This window comes from Artemia franciscana, chromosome 14 (genome assembly GCF_032884065.1).
Source record: "Artemia franciscana chromosome 14, ASM3288406v1, whole genome shotgun sequence".
Taxonomy (NCBI): Eukaryota; Metazoa; Arthropoda; class Branchiopoda; order Anostraca; family Artemiidae; genus Artemia; species Artemia franciscana.
This window is the reverse complement of record NC_088876.1, coordinates 37,597,154-37,619,852: the sequence shown is the minus strand read 5'-3', so window position 1 is coordinate 37,619,852 and position 22,699 is coordinate 37,597,154. Positions and strand designations below refer to the sequence as shown.

The window sequence follows — 22,699 nt, the reverse complement described above, 5'->3', positions numbered from 1 at the left end:
TATTCATACGCCCCCCCCCCCCAAAGCCGCAAGATCTAAAGCAAAATACTAGCTAGTCTTGGTCTTACCATTGTCCGAATTATAGCTAGAATAAACATTCGTACATTTTCCGACCACACCCACAAAGCAAGTTGAAAGGTCTACACTGTTTCTCGCAAATGAGATATTTACATACATGACCTTGCCTAAATGAAATTACTAATAAAAAATATGAAGAAAGAAGATTGGAATGCTCATCTAATAGCAACTGCAAGCTATATCGTGAAATGTAAGCTATGCATTAACGTGCGAACTTAGTAGTACTAATAGCACAACTTTTATTATCAAAACAATGATATACCATATTAATAGTAAAACAAAAGAATAGCTTGCAAGGCTCTGCTATTAGACAACAATCACGAGAAAAAAAAAGAAAAGGGGATGAAACCATGTACCAAAACGATCCACATAATTAATTATTATACAAAAAACATAATATATTGCAACAAAATAAATAAATAATAAAATATAAATAAATTCTTCTAATGTGTTTTAAAAATATATTTACCAAGCAACTCTAATCGATGCTCAGATTTAAATTGATTAAAATTATCCAATTCCTTTGCATCTGTACTAAGCCTTTTCCAAATCTTAGACGCTCAATAAATAATAGAAAAAGAAGGCCTATTAGAAACAAAACAAGGAATCTCAATATCACCTCCTGCCCGTATATAGTGTTGGTGAACATCTGACCCCTCACACAGTATTCCTTAAAAACAATCAGGAAGATATCCATTATGGGCAGGAGTTCTACTTTAGGCTGAATTTACCAGCTAAATATTTGACGTTGTGGATGCAGCTCAGGGCCATCTGCCTCCCAATTAATGCAAGATTTATAAACTATTCTAAAGAAAGATGTTCCAATGAAGATAGATTTCATCCGCTTAGCAGAGTTAAAGAGGATTATTTAGTGCATTGCTTAAGCCGGTGCCAGGGCCTCTCTACGATATGGGAAGGGATATTTGGAAATAATGAGTTGATACTTCCAGGTGTTTTAAATAGTACGTCGCCTCAGTTTATTTATAGAGTAGCAAGGTATCTAGAAATTTTGTTAAATAAAATAAAATAATAATAAATAAATAAAAAATCTCAGTATGTAGTAAATGTGATGTTTTATTTATGTATTTTTCCGAATGTTGAGTGTTCTTTTCAATGACCTATTTTTCAAGAATTAAGTACTAGTATTAAGTTAAGGCAGTGTTTCATTTAAGTGTTTTATGATGATCGCTGATCAAAGTTTTATGTCATTTGTGCCTTTCGTTTATGTTATTGTACTATGTTCATGGCCGTATATTTGTCTTTAAGATACACTTATCTATATATCTATCTATAATACTTACAAATACAAATCAGTGTATAAAATCCCACAGTGAAACTACAGGGATTATATTTATTTCCCTGTATACTGGCCTCATAGGATATCGGTTTGAAACTTCACAAAAAGGTCTAATGGCGTTGTTCTATATCATACGAATTGGGCAAAGTATAGAAGGGAAAGTTCCAAGCCATATTGACGAACAATATAAAATATACGGATGTATTAACGAAAAATAAAGTAATCGTAAAAAATTGGAAGGGAAAATATATTTTAAAGATACTAGCTCAGTATACCAAATTTTTAATATTCAGTCGGAATTAAAAATAGAATATATAGAATAGAATAGAATAGAAGAGAATAGAATAGAATATAAAAATAGAAAAATAGAATATTATTGAACTAGAAGAATTGATTATACAGCATAGAGGAAGCATTCAAACATTTCACGCCACTGCCATAAGTAAACCATAAATTATATTTTCCACATATGATCTAAGTTTTTGCACAAAAAAAAAAAAAAATGCCCAACTGGAGGTAAACGCGCTTGGCACGGTGCTCAAAGGCAGCATCAGATGGCGGCAAATATTTAGGCTTTCGAGGGTATAAATGTATTCGCAAGTAACCCCCCTTCCCTTGCCAATTACTTAACGCCAATACTTGCAATCTATGTTATCGATTACCCCCTATTCAGCTGCTAAACCTTCAGCTGCTTACTGATCACCTACCAGTCAAGTTTTCAATGAATGGCTGACTATACTAGACTCAGGTCAAGCTTTTTTAAGTGTCAAAATTAACCCGTCAGAGGTCATCAAAGAGTGTAAGAGGTGCGGATCTTTACCACATATGGCGACATGACTTTCCTGCAAATAAAAAGAAAGTTTTCTTGCGCAAAAGGATCGAGCTTTAACCTCTATCTCCTCGACAAGAAAAGCAATCTGTACCTGCACAATTCCCGTTTCTCAACAGTCTTGTCACCACTCTTTTTCCTTTGGATAACCTACAACCTACTGTACCACAGCCCAAAAGAGTGTGAAGAGGGCAGATCGAAAATGGTAGATCATATGGTGAGCTCCTGCAGTTCATTATCCTGCAAATTGGACATTCACGGAATCTGACGAAAATTCTCATTTTCACAATTTGAGTAGCATCCAAGAATCAGCTTATGATTGAAACCATTAAAAACAAAGCCTTGTCTCTATCATTCAGATTGACACAAACGATTTCGATACTTCTCTTCACACAGTCCGACGCATGCAAAACAATCTTAGTACCCGCATCTCCATGGGTACAATACATCTCCATGGGTCATCCAAAATGGGTCATCATGGGTCAAAATGGGTCATCCGCATCTCCATGGGTCATCCAAAATACGTGGCAACACTTTCACAAAAAACAGAGAGCGAGAGAGATCTCACGAAAAGAAAACACAACGGGACCAGGGCCAGTAGAAGGAAAAGACAAGAATAAAGCGAAGCGAATATTTCGCCTGTATGAACAAGGCGTCTTCAGAGCAAAGAAAACAAAGATAAAACTGGAATAACTTTAAATAAAATCAAAAGTTAAGAAAAGCACAACAATATATATATATATATATATATATATATATATATATATATATATATATATATATATATATATATATATATATATATATATATATATATAATTGTCGCTACTGTGACTCAGCATATTAGCGACAATTGTATTTATAGATATTTAATGTTTTTATTTCTTGATTTTGGATTTCATTTTAGGTTATTCTATTTTACACTTTTGTTTTATCAGCGTTGAAGACGACATGTTCATACAGGCAATCCCCTCCCCCTGGGAAAGACCTTAATCTCACTCAATGTAGCCGAGAGTGAGGCACACAAAGGAAGAATTTAAGATCAAGATGATACAATGCAAATCCAACGCATTCGCGTTGTATAGATGTCTATGCTTATGCGAGCTGAAAATTTAATTTTTGCTCACAGTTCTAAGACAAAATGGGTTCGAGAATTCCTAGATATATCATTTTGTAGAAAAATACATTTCCTACAGAGGGCATTAAGATAAAATACATTTTATGCAGGAAAATCTTCAAGTTGGATCATGATAGTTAACGAATCTCGATAAATAATGTTATTTTTTATTGAATTTAAGGGATTACAAGTTAACGCTAGAAAATAAGAGTTTTGAAAAAAGAATATTGACTCTTGCTCAATTTCATTAGATTTAAGCAATGGTTGAGTAATTGTAGAGCACTTCGGAATGTTTTATTAATTATAAGGGATTGTCAGTTGAGATCGACTGAAGTACAAAGATTAAATAAGAAAAACAAGTTTTTTCAACTGAAAGTAAGGAGCAACATTAAAACTTAAAACGAACAGAAATTATTATGTATATGAGGGGTTCGCCCCCTCGTCAATACCTCGCTCTTTGCACTAAAGTTCGAATTTTGTTCCTATTCTTAAGAATGATCCCTGAATCACAAAGGGTTTAATTAGAATAAATAGCTTCTTTGAAAGTACTAAAAAAAAATTAGCGTAAAGAGCGAGGCATTGACGAAAGGATGAAACCCTTCATATAAGTAATAATCTCTGTTCGTTTTAAATTTTAATGTTGCTCCTTACTTTCAGTTGAAAAAACTTATTTTTTGATTTAATTTCTGATTGTTTTTTAAATAATGTTGAAAAATTCCTCCTTGGAAAGATCCTACCACGTAACCCCCTCCTCCTCCTGCCCCCCCCCCTCCACCTGAAAAATCCCCCTGAAAACGTCTGTATAATTTCAAATAATCCATGCTATATGTAAACAATGGTCACAGTTCAGAGCTTGCAGCCTTTCCCCCAGGAGCTGTGGGGGATTAAGTCATCCTAAAAGACATATTTATTGGGTTTTTCGACTATGCTGAATAAATTGGACATCTAAAAATTTTGATCGAGTGACTTGGCGAAAAGATATATATATATATATATATATATATATATATATATATATATATATATATATATATATATATATATATATATATATATATATATATATATATATATATATATATATATATATATATATATATATATATATATATATATATATATATATATATATATATATATATATATATATATATATATATATATATATATATATATATATTATATATATATATATATATATATATATGTGTGTGTGTATATATATATATATATATATATATATATATATATATATATATATATATAACATAATCCAAACAAAAGAGATAAAAATAAATATTTAAAAAACTTATTTAAAAAGTCAAAAAAGCAAATTTTCTATTAATATACAATGTTTAAATGCACCTAAACTAAAAAATGTAATTATAATTATTTCATCATTATTGATATATACAATTTAACAGCAAGAAATTTGGTGTTTATGGGGCCTGTAGTTTACAACATATTTTGTTTAGGCCTGGGGGTGATTTGGCTACTCCTATGGTACCCTAATTGAATTTTCAGATACATATAGACAGAGTGTTTTTTTTTGGGGGGGTGAGGGGGTAGAAACTAATATTTAATCCCTCTCAATTCCCGGGAATATTTTTAGTCTACACCATTATTATTGGTGCGGGGTAACCGTTCCCTTTTCATTTCGAATATCTTTCTTTATATAGAATAAAGTAATAAATTCACATGCCTATCGGCAGAGAGGTGGAAAAGGTGAGGTGGGGCATCAAGAATCTTACCAGAAGGTTTCTTGGATGAGAAGGGTTGGGTTACTGTACATAAAAAAATTTTGACTAGATATTCAAGTTCTGTCCAAGATTATAATTACAATCAGATATTTTAATCCTTAAGCAGAACTACAGAAAAAGTGGGACGCTACCAATCAATTTACGATTACGGATATATACAGTTTAAAAGTAAGGAATTGCGGGTGCCGGTAGCCCGTAGTCCACATTATGGTGCCGGTAGCCCGTAGTCCACATCATGGTGCCTGTAGCCCGTAGCCCACATTATGGTGCCGGTAGCCCGTAGTCTACATTATAGTGCCGGTAGCCCGTAGTCCACATCATGGTGCCGGTAGCCCGTAGTCCACATTATAGTGCCGGTAGCCCATACTCCACATTATGGTGCCAGTAGCCCGTAGTCCACATTATGGTACCGGTAGCCCATAGTCCACATTATGGTAACGGTAGCCCGTAGTCCACATTATGGTGCCAGTAGCCCACATTATATCTTGGTTAGGCCTGCCTTTAATTTGGAAAACGATCAGAAAGCAAATGAAAGTAAAGTTTTTTTGAACTGAAATTACCGAGCAACATTAAAGATTAAACCCTCTTAAACTCTTTGCTCTTTGCGCTAGATTTTTATTTTTGTCCCGATTCTTAATGACCAACTGCTGATACACAAGGGCCTTGAATTAAAAAAAAAAACTTTTTAAACCACTAAAAAACCTTTAGCATAAATAGCAAGGGTTAAGGAGGGGGCAGGGAGAGGAGGGGCAATTCTCGTCATATACAGAACAATTTCTGTTAGTTTGTTTTAATGGTGGTCCTTGCTTTCAGCTCAAAAATCTTGTTTTTTTAAATAATATCTACAAAAACCTCAATTTCATTCTATCTGAAACACTGGTACGATTGAAGAATATTAAGAAATGGCGGGTAAAAATAAGGAAAACTATGTGTATTTCAAAATTCCATGAGGACGCTACTTTTAACTTGAAATTCACGTTCGAGTTTCAAAGAATGCTGATTTTATCGCCGTTTATTTTTTAGAATTATTTCTAAAAAATAATTCTCTCGTTTATTTTTTAGAATTATTTCTAAAAAATATTGAATTTAGAAGTATTTCCGTTTATTTTTTAGAATTATTTCCGTTTATTTTTTAGAATTATGGTTCGAAAATCAGAGAATGATGTGTTCCGCTTTCAAAATGACTGTGAAAAGGGTGGACAACTTCCATTGTATTGAACTAGGGAACATAAAAAATTCGCTTTAAAAAGTAGCAGCTCCTAGATGAGCCAAAAAAAAAATCTTCACATTTTTTATGAGGCCAGGTAGTCCTACCGAAAAAATAGACTTACCACTGTTACCCATAAAAAAACGCGTTAGATATTTTCTAATTTTCAAATCCTCAAAAACTTCCCGTAGAGTTTTGGACTATTGTAACTCCAATAATAATTTTTTTGTCGAGTTTATTTTTAAGGTTTAAAAAATCTTGTCCAGAATTCCGACAATTTTATTTTTGCATTAAACTTATACTATTAGTGTAAATCTTTATAATATTTATCATTCATAAATCACTGTTATATGACACATTATTCTTACCACACAAGTTTTTTTTTTTCAAAACACGTTATAGCATTTAGGTTATTATGGTTCGCCAGTTAATGTAAACCTAACAATCGTATTCTATCATTTTGTCAATTCAAATAAACTTATAGTTAAATACACTAATAGTTAAATATATAGTTAAATACTAATAAATAATAGTTAAATTCGCTGACAGTTAATAGTTAAAATTTATACATCATGAATATTTACTACCCTTTCAGTGAGGAGAAATGGTACTACACATAAATCTGAGTGATCAAAAACATTACAATGATTTTTCTCTATTAAATCTAACGCACAAAGCATACTTAGATTTCATACTCAATTCTTTTTAGAAAAAAATGGAGATGCGGGGCATCGATCCCCGTACCTCTCGCATGCTAAGCGAGCGCTCTACCATCTGAGCTACATCCCCTTATCTGGTAGCATTAGCATTAATAGTGATCGACCATTTGACAGAAACACTGACAATTCATATATTTACTTCAATTTGCTTATTTATTCATGTATATGTATGTATATATATATATATATATATTGTTTAGTTTCGATATAGATTGTGAATAGGTAACTTCAATACATGAGAGCCAGAATTAGGGTAGGATAAGCTTGTTTTGGTGTTATTTGGTTGTTCTACATTTGCTTGTTTTTTTATAGGCATATATTTTGGGGGTGATACCTAACATGGGGATACCATAGGGATTTTATGGTAGGCACGCCACTTGCCTGGGTAGAGAATTTAGAGTGCCGAAACCCTGTAGGCAAGTGTGTATTCTCCTGATGAGCCCTTGCGTTGGGTTGTTGCCTCTGAATTATTTGTCTTTACTGTTTTTATTGTTTGGTAAATGACAACTTATACTTATTGACAACATGACTGCCTGTCCATGGATTATTCTTTATGGTTGATTGTGTATGGCTATGCTGTTTGACCTATGTGATTGTATGGATGAGTAGGGTTAAGGCCTCATTCAAGTGCTGATCTATATTAATCACTAATGTATGAAAATAGTCTTCCTTTTCTCCTTCTGTCTTCCTTTTTTTTAATGTGTTTGTGCTGTTGCATTGGTGATTTCTCTTTTCATTATATATATTCAAAATATTCTTACAATTAAATATTCTTATTTACTACAATGAAATGGGCGACTGATGTTCATTAGAATTCAAGGTTTTAGCAGGATTGGGACGACGATATCTACAGCCCTATGGGAGACTACAAAATATGAATAGCAAATTTTCAAAATTTCAATCCCTGAAAACCGGCAAAAATGTAAAAAATTGTTATTATAATCAATAATAAAACCAATCGAACAGAACTTCAAATACTGCTTGAACTTCAAGCAGTTCAAATATCTTAAGAACCTTTTAGCTTCCTGTAATGTATTTATCTTCACAAATAACCTAAAAATGCCTCAAATATGACGTCACTCATTATAGATTATTAATAAATAATTTAATCTCAACAACAAATTCACGATTTGTTAAAATTGTTGAAAATTTTTAAGCAATATCTTGAAAATTCTTTAAAGAGTTCAAGTAGTGTTAAAGTACGAATAATACAAAAAGAAAAAATACGGATAGTAGGATTACGAATAAGAAATAAAAAAAAAAGAATAAATAACAATAATACTAAAATAATAAGGATTATACAAAAAAGTGTTGATTTTCATTTCTTCCAAAGACACCATCAGACTCTTTTGATCAGCTTGAAACTAATAATAGAAAGTCCTTAGGCCTTTAGACCAAAAACGTATTTAAAATTGTCGGATATTACGCTGATTTTTGGGACAAACATCATAAACCCTGACTTCAAAACGAACAAATTATTTCTTTTATAGTCAAAATTTTCGATTTCGGTGTTTATTACATTTGATGTCATGAAAGCTAAACAAGAATATATACATTCTTCAATATATAAAATTAAAACTTACGTTAAGAAATAAAAATTCAACGGAATTTTTATACCAATAGATACATCGAAGGAATCGGATTTTTATAATGATTTCAAATATGTAAGTTTAGTCCAATATCATCAAGCTTAGTCTACCAACATAATCTAACCTAACCACACCATCAGAATCAGCGTATCAGAGAACCATACTATAGAAGTTTCAAGCTTCTATCTCCAAAAATGTGGATTTTTTTGCTAGAATAAAGATAACGGATGCGTATTTATTTGTTGTAGTGTGTTTTTTTTTTCAGGGGTGATCGTATCGACCCAGTGGTACTTGAATATCGCGAAATGGCTCATTCGAAAGGAAATGAGCGTGGGATGGGGCCTAGTTACCCTCCAATTCTTTCCGTCGCTTAGAAAGGGCACTAGATCTTTTAATTTCTCGCGAAATTCTAGGACCGCTGGGTCGATACGACCACCCCTGGAAAAAAAACAAAAAATAAACACGCAACCGTGATCTTTCTTCTGCCAAAAAATACAATTGCCACATTTTTTGCAGATAGGAGCTAGAAACCTCTACACAAGGTTCTCTGATACTCTGTATCTAATGGTGTGATTATCATTAAGATTCTATGATTTTTAGGGGGCGTTTCCCCCTTTTTCGGAAAAAAGGCAAATTTCCTAAGGCTCGTAACCTTTGATGGGTATAACTAAACTTAAAGAAACTGATATATTTAAAATCAGCTTTAAAATCCTATTCTTTTGATGTATCTATTGGTATCAAAATTCCTTTTTTAGAGTTTCAGTTATTATTGAGCCTGGGTCGCTCCTTATTACAGTTCGTTACCAAGAACTGTTTAAAACGTTGCATTCGAGTTAAACGTTTTAATTCAGGTAGAATCAAGGTGAAAATTTCTGAAAGTATGCATATCCTTCTATTTTCACATAGCTTTGCGTGGATTAAATACGTTATATACTGCATATACAACACATACACACATATACATACTAAATATATACTTACATTATATATATATATATATATATATATATATATATATATATATATATATATATATATATATATATATATATATATATATATATATATATATATATATGTATATATAAATTACGACAAGAGAGAGAAAAAAATGAGACATGAAATCACATTTTTCTTCTTTATTTTTTTGTCCTTATTACAGTTCGTTACCAAGAACTGTTTAAAACGTTGCATTCGAGTTAAACGTTTTAATTCAGGTAGAATCAAGGTGAAAATTTCTGAAAGTATGCATATCCTTCTGTTTTCACATAGCTTTGCGTGGATTAAATACGTTATATACTGCATATACAACACATACACACATATACATACTAAATATATACTTACATATATATATATATATATATATATATATATATATATATATATATATATATATATATATATATATATATATATATTTATGTATGTATATATAAATTACGACAAGAGAGAGAAAAAAATGAGATATGAAATCACATAATTCTTCTTTATTTTTTTGTAAGAGTAAACCAATTATTGTTAAGTCATATATGCACATATGACAGTTCACAAGTTTGTAACACGTCCCTTTCTAGGTAGAAATTTCAGCCCCCCTCCCTTTAATTTTTATTGAGTGTATTTGCATCAATCGAGTATTTACTTAGTGATGCTATGTAATTTTATAGAAATTTCCGTAATTTCAAATGCCGGTATAAAAAAAAAGGCCAAACATACAAAACACGGCCGTGAAAAATATTAGTGAACGAAGAGATGTAAGAAGTATAATGCTTAACATTTTGCTCCTAGATATCGCCATTTACTCCTTAACACAATAGCGAGGCTGGAATACCCCCTCTTTATGTATAGTTGCAAAATTATTTATTCTTTTGGGTGTCAAAACATTCCTTAGAAAATTCACTCGAAAAAATGCTAAATTTTATAAGTAGCAAGCACTGTCAAAATTGTTTGTTTATTCTGCAGCTTCTGTACTCACAGTTTATTTTGTTTTTTATTTGAACTAAAAAGAAAAAAAAAACTTTCCTTGTCATCACACATGTTTACGCTTAGAAGAACCAATCCTAACTGAACGAATTCCAGAATATCCGGAATCTTTCAACTCACGAAACTAGAGACAAATTAGAGACGGAAGTGGATTATTAGGCTTAGAGAGGGGGTTCAACTAATTGAGAACTCAATATATCCCTTAGCATACTACCCCTATGATAGGATCATTGTCTTTTAACTGAACACAATGCCACAGAGAACCACCAAGATCACTGTTGCAACAAGGGAAAAATATCCCCCAGAAAATTTTGCACGGGAAGCGACTCAGGGCCCACATCTCTAAAAAAATATTATTTCCATATTTTTTGGCACTTCTTTTTCAAGTTATCAAATAGATTTTGGGTTTTTACTACCTCTCCCTCAAAATTGCTACATCAACCCCAGGATTGCTTTACCCATTCTGGAAAGATTCTTGGCCAAAAACTACACTCGAATGTGTTGAACTCGCCCCTTACAGGAGTAAGGTAGATCTAATAGGCATGATAGTTCTAAAAAGAACTAATTAGGAGGAAAAATAAATGAAACCGTTCGTGATAACAAGCTGTTAACAATGAGCGACCTGAGCAGATAGTAACCACAACTTTAAAAAAGGTGTTTTGTTAATAATATATACGTCAAAATAATCTACTTTTTATTATTACTATTATTATTCTCTGCCCAGATGTTATCGTTTCAAAAAATGGTCCTAGAAAATCGGGAGACAGTTCATAACAAAAGTTATAGTGACCTTTTTAGGTAGCCAAAAGGGTTAAGCCACAGCAAAGTGGCATTTTCTGCTATATTGTGGCACTATATTACGAATTTGACCCAAAGAGGGCAAAGTTGCCATTGATTAGAAATTCTTGGATTACATATCCGTTTAAAAATTACTGAAAATTATATACTGAGCTTCCAAACTTCACAGACATCAATGTCACATGGTGCCCCATTCGTCCCTGAAGAGTCATCTGATCCATATAAAATAAACGGTTAATTTAGAATCTTTCTTTAAACTTCACCTAATTAAGTTGATTCACTCTATATTTGATAAATCTATGAACAGTTATGTATAATTTCGTATCAGCTATTATGGAGAAGGGCCTATGGGTCATTGCGTAAGGGGGGCGGGGACGGGGCTTGGCTAATGTGACAAAAAGTGCGCTTGTATATCTAAATTATCTAACTACCCGTGAACATTCAGGTAAATAAAGAAGATGGCCTGGGTCGGGGGGGATAAATTAACCTCTATCTCTTCATTTCGGCTAAGCCTGAATACAGGTGAAAGATCCTTTCTTATTGTAGGATGTTTTCTTTGTAAATTAAAAAATTACATTCGCATGCTAACCGGCATACACGATGGGCAGGTGGGTGAATTTCTTGAATGCTGTCTGGGATTTCCCCAAGAGGAGGGGAGCAAATGTTCCTAGAACTTTTCTTATGAAGTTCGGTTGGAAACATGAGGTTTTGTGTTTATCTTTTTCTTAAACAATTATTACAATTATACTTGGGACTGGGACGCCAGGCCCAAGTATCCAGGAGGATTGGAGGATGAGGAGGATTGGGCTATGAGTCTGCAACTCGTATCCAGGACTTTGAGGATACCTCAAGGGAAAATAAATCGCAACTGTAATCTCAAGATCGAGCCGCAGACCGAACCCTTAATGACAAAATCAGCGCGCCCATGGATATGATTAATGAAAGGAAATACATTGGCAACCGTCGGGAAGTTGTAGTCGGGGAAGATCCAGGAATACAATGCGCTAGACCTATTAGAGGGACCTATATAATTTGCATACTTCTGTTTAACCAGACAATGGGGATATCATTGCAGCTGCAACCCAAAGGATGATTGGAGGCTTCCCCTTCATGCCTTGGGTGCCGCAAAAGGCGCAGGCGGTCCTAGGGTCCAAGGTATGTGGCAACGAAATGTAAGGTATAACTCATGCTTATAATAATCAGAACTTTAGAAAAATTTTGAAGCATATATATATATATATATATATATATATATATATATATATATATATATATATATATATATATATATATATATATATATTAAAAGAATCTAATTGTTATGGCAATTCGAAACACATGAAATTTGTTTTAAGTCACCCAACAATAGTTGCGAGCCGGAAACAAGTTAGCCACATTTACGAAAAAAGAAGAAACTTTTTGCAGCTAAGTTTTTTCATTCGTAAAATGGCATCAGCTTCATATTCATTCTAGCTAATCTTCTGTCACTTATATATACATTTAATCATTTTAGTCACTCGTTACTACTTAAAAGGAATTAGAGCCAGATAAATTGTGTTAATCCTCAGGAAAAGTTTGCGCTACCCAGCAATGGGGGTTTATTACACCCTTTGTCCCCATCATACCTTGGATAGGTATGGGCATGATATGAAAAGTGATCAAAAATCAATAAAAACAAGTTATTTTTCAAATAAAAGTAAGGAACGACTTAAACGAACAGAAATTATTACCTGTCTGAAGCAGGCCACCCCCTCCTCATCCCACAGCTCTTTACGCATCTACCGCTCCTTACTTGTATTTGAAAACAATTGTTTTTGTTTATTAAATAAATAAGTAGCACAACATTTTGACAATGTTGTCAACAATTCCTACAAGTTGCATCCAATCAAATAAAGAAACAGGAAAATGTGTTAAAATTACTCAAATGATGGCAAAACTTTTCCTGATGGAGGTAAACAATGGCAGACGTAATTGCACTGCCAAGGATGGCTCTTCTAAAAAAAACACATAGGCATACCCTTTCCAGGGCACCAATAACCCAGCGGTTAGTGAAGTTAATTTTTCAGGGGGAATGGCTTTGAGGGCAAAGAACCTTTGCAGCATGAGCCTCAACTTAGTTTTATGAGTCCGCACCCTTAATAATAACAATAATAATCATAATAATAATGAACAAATTGACTCATGATACTCCCTTATATATGAAGAATTATGCAAAACCAGCGCTTTACTGAAAACACACTACAATGAGTATATTTTTTCCTGGTTTTTAGATAGTAGAAACATTAAACACTTCAGGATTCTTTCTTACAAAAAAAAAATCACTGAGGATGTTTTCATATGATTTGGACTCGCTTAATTTCGTGCGACTAATCGAACAGGGTATTTCAGTTTCAAATGAATACTACACGATTATTAATTTAAAAAAAAATCTGACCTGGAGGTACCCTGGGTAGTATTACGACTGCGGACTAACTACAAAAAAAAGATGCTGGTATCATGACTTGACATTCTACAGAGTAAAGGCAGAAATTTAAGCAAAAAATGGTACCTCTTTTCAGGAGTTAGGAACAAGTTATCGTTAGAGTTATAGTCATTCCTTTAAAACTTAAGGGAGACAAAATCGGGGAACCAGAGCTGGCAGTAGAACTAGTTACCATTAAAGGAGTTGGGGTTACCTCTCGAGTTCTATTAAAATTGCTAGAATAGTAGTATATAAAAATACAATTTCAACATATCAAAACGTCTTCTAGTAAAATGTATTTATCACTGATTTAAATAAGAAACATTTGCAAAAAAAAGACAAATAAAAATTAAAAATTACTGCGCGTATCCGAAAAATTAACATTTAATTTGGTTTGTTGGATTTAAAACCATCAGCTTCAACCGATGGTTTGTTATAGTAAATGAAAAATCTCTATTTTCGGTTTGTTGGGTTTAAAAACATTGGCTTCAACCAATGGTTTTTTATAGTAATTGAAAAATCTCTATGTTTGGTTTGACTAATTTGGTTTGTTGGATTTAAACTATTGGCTTCAACCGATGGTTTGTTATAGTAAATGAAAAATCTCTGTTTTTGGTTTGTTGGATTTAAAACTATTGGCTTCGACCGATGGTTTGCTATAGTAAATGAAAAATCTCTATTTTTAGTTTGTTGGATCTAAAACTATTGGCTAAAACTATAAATCTCTATTTTTCTTCATAACAAGAAAATAATATTTTTTCCTTTTTAGTTCATTTGGAGAAAGGCGTTTTTTGTGACTTAAGGATTTTTACATTTATCTACTTAAAATTTGGTAATTATTGTAATCGTTTTTCACCTGAATTCGTCCAAGTTGTTTGTCATTAAATCACAATAAAATAAACAAGAGACAAGAGTCACATGGCACTTGTGACGAGGTCAGGACCTAAAATTAGACTCGGTACTAGAGTTAATGATTTCATCGCCCTAGCACGTCAAGAAGCACTGAGCTCACCAAACCCTCCAACTCCCCCAAAAAAATCCGATTCCCCCAGAAATTCCTCCAACTCCCCCAAAAAATCGGATTCGGTCCGCTTATGTCAATCACGTATCTATAACTTGTACTTATTCTCGAACTTGCCAAAATACTAGAACTCCCCCCCCCAACTTCCCTAAAGATAGTGAATCTGGTCCGGTTATGTCAATCACATACCTAGAACTTGTGCTTAATATTTCCAGTAAGTTTCATCCAAGATTTACGTTTCCCCCCTCCATCCACTATGTTCCTGGATCGGACCCGAATTGAAAATGGAACATTTGAGACATGGGATCTTTATATATATCAAGTTTCATTAAGATTCGATTACCTCGTAAGATAACCCTACCTCCATTTTCATGATGTCCCCTCCTTCCAGCCCCTTCCCAGATGGTCGAATCGGGGAAACGACTGTTATCAAGTCAATTTGTGCAAGTCCCTGAAACGCCTACCTATTTTCATCGTCCTAGCACGTCCAGAAGCACTGAACTCATCAAAACCCTGGAAATCCTCCCCTCCGACTCCCCCAAAGAGAGCAGATCCGGTCCAGTTATGTCAATTACGTATCTATGACTTGTGCTTATTCTTCCCGCCAAGTTTCATCCCGATCTCTCCACTCTAAGCTTTTTCCAAGATTTTCTATTTCCCCCTCCCACTCCCAACAATATCACCGGACCCAGTCGGGATTTAAAATAAGAGCTCTGAAATACGAGGTCTTTTTAAATACTTAAATTTCATTCAGATCTGATCATCCGTTCGTAAGTTAAAAATATGTAATTTTTCCTAATTTTTCCGAATTACCCCCACCCCCAACTCCCCCGAAGAGAGCGGATCCAGTGCAGCTATGTTAATCAAGTATCTAGGACTTGTGCTTATTCTTTCCACCAAGTTTCACCCCGACCTCTGTAAGCGTTTTCCAAGATTTCCGGTCTCTCCCTCCAACTTCCCCCAATGCCACCTGATCCGGTCAGGATTTAAAATAAGATTTCTGAGACATGAAGTCCTTCTAAATATTCAATTTCCTTAAGATCCGATCACCCGCTCGTGAGTTAAAAATACCTCATTTTTTCTAATTTTTCTGAATTACCGAATCATCCCCCCTCCCCAACTCCCACAAAGAGAGCAGATCCACCGGTTATTTTAATCATGTATCTAGGACTTGTGCTTATTCTTCCCATCAAGTTTCATCCCGATCTCTCCACTCTAAGCGTGTTCCAAGATTTCCGGTTTCCCCCTCCAACTCCTTCCAGTGTCACCGGATCCCGTCGGTATTTAAAATAAGAGCTCTGAGTTACGAGGTACTTCTAAATATCAAATTTCATTAAGATCCGATCACTCGTTTGTAAGTTAAAAATACCTACTTTTTTCGAATTTTTCCGAATACCCCCCCATCCTACACCCCAAAGAGTGCGGATCCGTTCCAGTTGTATCAATCACGTATCTAGGACTTGTACTTATTCTTCTCACCAAGTTTTATCCCGATGTCTCCATTATAAGCGTTTTCCAAGATTTCCGGTTTCCCCCTCCAACTCCCCCAATGTCACCGGATCCGGTCGGAATTTAGAATAAGAGCTCTGAGACACGAGATCCTTCTAAATATCAAATTTCATTAAGATCTGATCACCCAGATCTTAATGAAAATACCATAAGTTAAAAATATCTCTCCCCCCCCCAGATGGTCGAATCGTTGAAGCGACTATTTTTAATTTAATCTAGTCCGGTCCTGATACGCCTGCCAACTTTTATCGTCCTAGCTTATTTGGAAGTGCCCGAAGTAGCAAAACCTGAACCGACAGAAAGACAGACAGACAGACAGAAATTGCGATCGCTATATGTCACTTGGTAAATATCAAGTACCATAAAAACTGATTATACAATATAAAGTTCGAATTTTTCTGTCTTTAATATTGCGACTTGGGAGCAATGTTGTTTACCAACTGCGTGCCAAAAAAAGAGTAATTTCCCTTCACAGTCAGAAAATTATATATGCAATTAAAATACAATATTCAATCAAGAACGAATCAACTTTCCTTTGGTAATTTTTTTTTACCAATTTTGAATTATACCAGTTTCCGCCTAGGAGGGATGCATGGCAAGTAGTTCTGTCGGACAAGGGTGCCGCCAATACTTTGGCAGATGCATTAAGCAAAGCAGACCAATCCATTAATGCTAAAGTGAAGAGTCCTGCCTTTTTCGGTATAGTACGCCGAGTGCCTGACGGAACATCTAAAAGTGACCTATGCGATCTCGCTAATAACTGTATAGAAGTTGTTCAGTTAGGAAGTACGAGGTCTTTTCGATTAAAGTTTGAGTCACGTGACCACCTAAACTATGCCACTGAGAATCCCCTTGTTATTGGTTACGAGCGTCTACCTATAACTGAGTACAAGTTTTTGCCTACCCAGTGCTACAAATGCCAGTGCTACGGCCATACTGCAAATAACTGTAAAACTTCCCCGAGATGCTCTAAATGCGCTGGTGACCACCAGAACTCCAAAGAAAACCCGTGTCAACTTGTCATGAAATGTGCTCTCTGTGGCTCCTCCGACCACCCCTGTTATTCGTATAAATGCCCAGAAGCACAGAAACTACTGCTTAACAAATGAACAGTCAAACAAACACAAGTACTTTACAAGATTTTACGTTTCTTAATAATTTGTCACTGTGCAATAATGATGTTTTTAATTATTACGATGACCAAAATAATCTGTCCACCAACACCTTAGCTAGCCCCGATAGCCCTTTAAACCAAATTAATTGTAAATATCTCGACACTTTTGATTTTGTGAAAAATGTGAAACCTAAGCTAATGGAAGAAACCAAACTTAATGTAATTTGCTTTAATATCAGAAGCATACGGGATAAGTGGGCTAATTTTAAAGATTTAATTTTAACAAATGGTTACTGCCCTTTCGACGTAATTGGAATAACAGAGACGTGGCTTTCAGAAATTGATGATACTAATGAATTTTCCCTCACTGGCTTTCAAGCTATTCATATTGAAAGAAAATTAACCAAGTCCTCTGGTGGCATTTCTCTTTACATCCGATCAAGTCTAAAATTCACCAGACTATTCGATTGTGAATTCTTGTTCTCGCAACCTATAAATAATAGATGCATTTATTCAATAATCGTCGACATAAGTGTAGACGAGAATTCTTTTATTTTTTCGTTATTTTATAAACCACCCTCATTTCCGACACCTTTCTTTTGTAATCAGTTTGATGATTTTTCTAGTTTTATTAATTTACCACAAAAGAAGGCAATAGTTTTTGGGGACTTCAATTGTAATTTATTAAATGTTAGCAATAACAATGATAGTGATACCTTCTTTGAAACATTTACCTCAAGTGGTCTTCTTCCCACAATCCTTTTTCCTACTAGAGTTGATCCCATGAGGTCTACCGCTACTTTAATTGATAACATTTTTGTATCCACTTCCCTGGGAAACCACCTGTCCTCCAAAATAATATTTTCTGACCTGTCAGATCACTTTCCAATCTATCTTTCCTTACCCTCCCTATCAGCTACTCAACCCCGTAGAACTAATACCCCTACGTCTAATAGAATATATAATACTGTGAATATGAACCGGTTCACGGATTGTTTGAAATCCTTCGACTGGTCCAAGACTTTGGATTGTCAGGATGTTAATTCAGCCACAAGTAGTTTTACACAGGGATTGAGTGATCTTATTAGTTCAACCTTTCCAGTTCGTAAATCAAACCGAAAAACTACCCATATACGCCCCTGGATGTCAAATAGCCTGATAATCTCTTCATACCGAAAAAATGACCTATATAAGTTAGCTTGCAAAACCAGTAGCGTTATTGACCTGACTAATTATAAAAAAATACAAAAACATATAGGCTATACCAAACTCATCCGGGAAGCAAAGAAAAATTATTATTATTCAAAAATCTCTCACTGCAAAGGGAAAAATTTGGTCTACAATAAATGAAATCCTTTCAAAAAAAAGGAATTCAAGATCTGTTCCTATTAACCTTAGGGACATCAGTGGCAGATTAATTGACCCAATTTTAGTACCGGATGCTTTTAATAATTATTTCACTAATATTCCAAATGCTAACTCCTGTTCCTTCTCACAGTCAGTACACCCTAGCAAGAATCCCAGATCCATGTTTTTCTCTCCAACTGATCGCAAAGAGGTGCTTCAAGTTATCGAATCTCTCTCTAATAGTAGTACACCTGACTTCTTTGGCATAAGTAATAAGCTTCTTAGGACCGTATCTTCCTATATTTGTGAACCCATTGTGCACATAGCAAACCTGTCTATGACCAATGGAGTCTTCCCAGAAATATTTAAATCAGCAATTGTTATCCCGATTCATAAAAAAGGCGATCCGTCTGAGATAAGCAATTATCGTCCAATCTCACTTCTCTCAGTTATATCTAAGGTGCTCGAGAGAATTATATTCCGACGTCTTTCTCCCTTTGTATTTGGGAATCAGTCATCAGATTCGTTGATTTCTCCTCATCAATATGGCTTCCGTGCCAAATTTTCAACTGCTCATGCACTAATAGACGCCACACAGTTTATACGTTCCCAACTTGACCTTAAAAATACTGTATTGGGCTTATTTCTGGATTTTTCAAAGGCCTTTGACATGGTTGATCACAGTGTTTTATTAAGTAAACTCAATAACCTAGGGATTCGCGGAGTTCCTTTCTCATGGTTCGGCTCTTATCTCTCTGGTAGAGTACAGAGTGTGAGACTGGGCGGGGTGACTTCACATCCCCTACCTGTCCGGAGGGGCGTCCCACAGGGCTCTGTTCTTGGTCCAATACTTTTTCTCCTTTATATTAATGATTTGATTACGGACCTGGGCCCATCAGTGCACCCAGTACTTTTTGCTGACGATAGCAACTTTTTCATCGCCGGTCCTAATTTACCATCCGTCGTCACCTCTACTCAAAACCTTCTGAATAGAGTACAGGAGTGGTGTCTCGTTAACTGCATGACCATTAACAGCAAGAAAAGTCATGTGGTATTATTTCAAACCCCTTACAAAAAAAATGAAGTTCAGCCAGCACTTGGCCTAAATTATTCTACCAATCTCCTCCCGCAGGTCGAAGTTGCCAAGTTTCTTGGTGTCCACATAGACTCCTGCCTATCATTTGCAACACATGTGTCCTATATCAGAGCCATAATTTTGCGGCAGGTAAGTATAATTAATCGTGTGAATTATTTTCTTCCTCCCGATATCCTTGTCACCCTTTATTATTCTTTTATTTACCCATATATCTCATACTGCGGATCTGTATGGGGCAATACTTATCCTTCAGTTACCAATAAATTAAAATCTGCACAAAACCGTGCCGTCAAAGCAGTTTTTCGGTTGCCACGACTATATCCCACCAAGGACTTGTACTCCGATTTTGGTATTATCCCTTTTGAACAAATCATCAAAAAGTTAAATCTATCCCTTGCATACTCCGCTTACCATAAAAATCTTCCTCCCCACTTATTAACTTATTTTAATAGTAATAATTCTGAAGGCCACTGTCTCCGTTCATCCAACCGTTCCTTCATTGTCCCCAGGTGTATCTCTAGTTCTGCCCAGCGATCCCCAATTTATAAATCTATAATTCAATGGAATGTAATACCCTCCAGTGTCGAGCTATCCACAAGTTTTCGGACGCTATATAACAATGTACTAAAATCTTGATATTATATTTCTCTAAATGTTGTTCAATTTGCTTTAATTACCCTTGTTTTCTCTTTTCTTTTCTTTTTTTTTTCTTCTCTCTCTTTTTCATTTACAATTTTTTGTTGTTTTGGTCCTTAACAAGTTCGCTTCTAGGATCTTTATTATTATTGTTGTTATGTGTTTTCTTTTCTTTTTGAATAAATTGAATTGAATTGAATTGAATTAAAAATTGAATGTGTGCAGCAGCTCTAAGTAATTTTTTGGAACTTTTAATGAGTTTACTTTGACAATTTTCATTTCAAATTCTGATACTGCTTGAACAAAGCTTCATCTTTGCTATGACAGACGAATATAAAAATTACAAAATCTCAATTACAAAGTTTAATTTGCAAGATAATGTCGTGTACTATGAAATTTACCATCAATTTTTAGGTTCTTAAATATTGACTCAATTTATGTCCTATAATTTGCTTTAGATATTCCCACCCAATTTTGTGTACCAATTTTAATGACAAGAAGATATTTTTTATACTTTTTTTTCATTTTTAATTTTTCAAATTTAATTTTCTTGTTTAAGATTTGTTTATTAGGATTTTTTTTTTTTTTACTAAGTGTCCAAATTACACACTTGACATTAAATTACATGTCCACAGATCCACGAAAACTTTTCATTTCTTACCGAAAATGCTTTATCAAACCTTTTCTTTTCTTTGACAGAGGAAGTAGGACAAAAGGATCTGAAACTCCCTTAAACTTTACTTGAAATAAAAAAAAAATAATACCTCAATCTCTATGTCGGTTAACGTACACACATGGAACGTAGCACTACTCCTCATAACTAATGTCAACTAAAAAATCATCATCACTTAGCGAAATCCGCACCTGTACTAAATATTCCAGAGCCTAGAGCAATGGGACATTAGGATACTATTGACTCAAGTACCGGTAACTAAGAGAAACATCTAGTCCCAAGCGCAAGCTCTAGTTCCAGTTCCAAGCGCAAGGTCAAGGAAGCAATAATTTTTTAGTACGCAATAAAACTGTCAGCATTGGATTATACTTTAAGGACAAAAAGTATATTCTATATGGTTAAACGAGATAGGAGTCTCAACAAGTAATTTCTGGCACACCCTCCCCGACAAAACCAATTACATACACTTTAAGAGGAGAAGAGGTAGAAAAGGATATTGCGCCTCTACCCATCTTTGCGAGAAAATTAATGAGTCTTGTCTCCACCCTATGTATGGTGTCTCCACCTCTGAATAGTGGAGCAACACTTTTACTTCACCAAAACCACAACAATAAAAAACAGCCACTTTCAACCAAGATGATCGATACTAGTTAACGAATTCATATATATGTAGATTGTTTTAGAAAAATGAACTAATATCGAATAAACCACCTAAGTTTAATTTTGCAACTAGTCTAGAAATGAGATGGTCTATATTGTTTAAAAAAAAAACTATATCAAGTAACGTAAATGTGACAGCGGTGGTACATATAATGGTACATATAATATAATGCAATTATGGTGTATACAGCGATCGTCATTAGTAAAAATACGTCATCAGTAAAAATACGGCATCAGTAAAAATACGTCATCAGTATTTTTGCTCATGATAATCGCTACCCATTTGAACGTTTATTTGTTCGTCATAGAAAGGCAGTGTGTTCTTGGGAAAAAAAAACCTAATTTAAGATATTATGTCGAGAAAACGTAAATGGCATTAATAGAGACATTATCAACGTACAATGATTGGCGTTAACTATTTCTATATAGCATTAAGTGATGATTCTGATTACAATTTAGCGGCAACTTCATTAATTTGATTTTTGACACTCAAACTTGGCGATTATTTTTGAAAAAGTATAGTATACCAAGCTTTAAGGTATATGTTCCTTCTAAAAATGTATTTTGTGACAAGCCCGTAGCTGTAGCTTGCAGTAAAAGGAGAAGATTTGAGCATAACTGTCTGTGTAGCATCCTTTGGTTAAATCTGAATGATCGCATATCAAATGTGGATATACGATGAATCTGTGGTATTAAGAGATAAGTTGCCATCACAATCAAGGAGCGTCGACTGAAATGGCTAGGCCATTGGCCTTATGGCCTCATGGCGTTGGCCTTACGGAGGCCAACAGAGTACTTGCCTCTC

The 22,699-nt window shown here is 34.4% G+C and overlaps 1 protein-coding gene and 1 non-coding gene across 2 annotated transcripts in view; both read right to left on the bottom strand.

The window, feature by feature from the left end:
- Window positions 1-22,699, bottom strand: part of LOC136035672 (tyrosine-protein phosphatase non-receptor type 9-like) — a gene marked incomplete in the record, with an annotated part of 119,376 nt that overhangs the window by 59,474 nt on the left and 37,203 nt on the right.
- On the bottom strand, window positions 7,005-7,077 carry Trnaa-agc (transfer RNA alanine (anticodon AGC)). The gene has a single exon. It is a non-coding gene; the product is annotated as a tRNA-Ala (tRNA).